This window comes from Olea europaea, unplaced genomic scaffold (assembly GCF_002742605.1).
Source record: "Olea europaea var. sylvestris unplaced genomic scaffold, O_europaea_v1 scaffold1726, whole genome shotgun sequence".
In the NCBI taxonomy this organism is placed as follows: Eukaryota; Viridiplantae; Streptophyta; class Magnoliopsida; order Lamiales; family Oleaceae; genus Olea; species Olea europaea.
The window spans coordinates 277,882-280,809 of record NW_019234961.1 but is presented as its reverse complement, the minus strand read 5'-3'; positions in this window follow the sequence as shown (position 1 = coordinate 280,809).

Here is a 2,928-nt window from a genome sequence, read left to right as displayed (position 1 = left end):
CTTATGGCCCAAATACAGGGCCAGGGAGGCTTCCCCATTCCTCCATATGCCCCCCAAGGGCACTACCAGCAAGAGGATAAAGTTCAAAGTCATAGAACTGCCTCGCCAGACTATGGCCGAGGTGGAAGCCCATTTGAAAGGGAAGTGGAAGTTGATGTTTCTTCCAACTACACTTCTGGCCGACCCACCGAGGTCCAAATGAGCCATGATAATTTTTCACCTCCGTATGAGTAAGATCCAAGGCATAGGAGGGCAGGAAGTATTTTTGACAAAATCAGCCCCATCGAACCGAGGCTCAGGCAATAGCAGGCTCAACAGCCTTGGACAAGGTTGCCTCCTCCACCTCCAATGCCCCAGCAGGCGGAGAAAAGGTATGAAAATGCCTCCCATGTTGCTCTGCCTAGAAATAGGCAACAGAGGAGGGAGAAAGAGGCTAGGGATCACCCCGAAACCTCTCACCAACAACCAGGGTATGAGGTTGATGAGTACGACTCTGATGAACAGCAGAGGTCCTGCGACTTGGACGATGACGATGAGAATCTGCCATTCTCAACAGAACTAAGGAATGCCTAGGTCCTGAGCCACTATGTTATGCCAAAAATACCAAAGTATGACGGAAGAGGCGACCCGGAGAAGCACCTAAATGCTTATAAAACTCAAATGAGCCTAAGGAGCGCCACCCCAGCCGTGAAGTGTAGAGCCTTCCATTTAACGCTTAGTGGAGCGACTAAAATTTGGTATAGCAGATTGCCACCTGGGAGCATTAGAACCTGGCCCGAGTTCAAGACAACATTCTTGAAGAGGTTCGCAGTGAGCAAAGAAGGAGAGGCCCCCATCCAACGTCTCCAGGACATGAGGCAAGCACATGGAGAGTCCCTAAAGAGCTTCTTATCACGCTTCACCGATGAGATGACATAATGCGTACAAGTTACTGACCGAGAGGCACTATCCGCATTGAGGAGAGGTCTGAACATGAATACCTTATTCTGGAGAGACGTGTAGAATCAAGACCCCACCACCTATGACGCCCTACTTGAAATGATGAGAAGGGAGATCATCAATGAAGAATTGATTGAGCATAGGAACAAGGCAAATAGAGGCCTCCCACCTCCTCAAAAACAGCGCGATAGAGGACCGACCTCCCACCTGATGGGCTACCAAATGAACCAGGCTGGAAATGAGAACTCTGGTCAAGCACTTTCTATCACCACTTTGAATGCGGTTCCCACCTTGGCATATGAAGATGTCAACCCAATTACTAACCCCCATCAGATAGAGGCCCAGGAGATACCCCGTCGGGGGAGAGGCCGAGGTCGAGGTCGAGGTCGAGGTTCTGGACCTAGAAATAGGCCAAATTCGAACCCCCTAGGATACTGTGTACACCACAGGTCCTACGGGCATGACATAGTGGATTGTAGAGACTATGCACAACATTCCCGACAAGAACCCGTTAGAGATAGACATGATTCGCCCCAGGCGAACAGGCCCCCGCCCAGGCACGACAACCGACGTGAGTGTGAGGAGGCCGCTCCCCGTCAAAGGGATGTATCTCCACGACGAAGGGAGCATGATGTAGAGAGGCCCAGGGAAGGGGGTAGGCACCGAAGAAATCGGCAGGCTCAAGATGAAGCCCCTATCCACGAGGTGGATACCATATTTGGAGGTCCATATGTTGGCGGTGAAACACGAAACGCCAAAAGGAATTATGCTCGGGAGGCTAAACACCCCCCTTTGACAAGCTACATTGTGGGTAGCAGGTCCCGAAGAAACCAAGTTCCACCCATTGTCTTTACCCAGGAAGACGTCGAGGGAGTTCATTACCCCCATTACGATGCACTTGTGGTGAGGGCTGTTATAGCTAGGAATGGGCTCAACGAATGTTAGTTGACAACGGCAGCTCTGTCAACATTCTATTCGGATCCACCTTTGACAAAATGATATTGGATCATCAGCTAACGCCCACCACCACTCCATTGTACGGATTTACTGGAGATAGCATCACTCCGAGGGGAAAGATAACACTTGTAGTGGAGATGGGAGAATCCCCATGAACAACGATGAACTTCATAGAGTTCCTCATTGTCGACAGCCAGTCGGCTTACCACAGAGTTTTAGGGAGGCCAGCCCTGAAGGAATTGGGAGCAGTCACCTCCATCCACCACCTATGCATGAAATTTCAAACGGACAATGGGGTGGCAAAGGTGAGAGGCGACCAAAGAGGCTCAAGAGAGTGCTATCTAAGCTCCATCAAGAAGGTAGAGCCCCGGGACGTCCATGTAATCATAGCTGACGTGGTCATGGCTGATGTCCCAGGTAATGCTCCCACCAAACAAGAAGATGTTGATATGATCGACGCTCCACCTAATCCGGAGGTGCAAGTAATTGATGAGATTGACCCCCGCATAACGGAACACGAGCCTCAGGCATCCCCAGCAGAGGAACTTGAGAGCTTTTTGATAGACCCCCGAGACCCATCAAAGGTGCTGAAGGTAGGCAAATGCCTATCCAACATTCTGAAGGAAAAGATTAAGGATTTCCTGAGCAAGAATCTTGATATCTTTGCCTAGAAGCATGAGGACATGGTAGGCATAGACCCCAAGGTCAGCTGCACCACCTAAAAATCGATCCTAAGGTTGCCCCACATAGATAAAAAAGGAGAGCCCTCAATCCTGAAGGGTATGAGGCCCTAAAGGAAGAAGTTCAGAAGCTCATCCAAAATGGCTTCATCAGGGAGGCAACCTACCCGAAGTGGGTCTCCAATCCGATTTTGGTATAGAAACACAACGACAAGTGGAGGGTATGCATCGACTTCACCAACCTCAATAGAGCTTGCCCGAAAGACAGCTTTCCACTCCCAATAATTGACCAACTAGTAGACTCTACTGCTGGGCACGAGTTGTTGAGTTTCATGGATGCGTACTCCGGCTA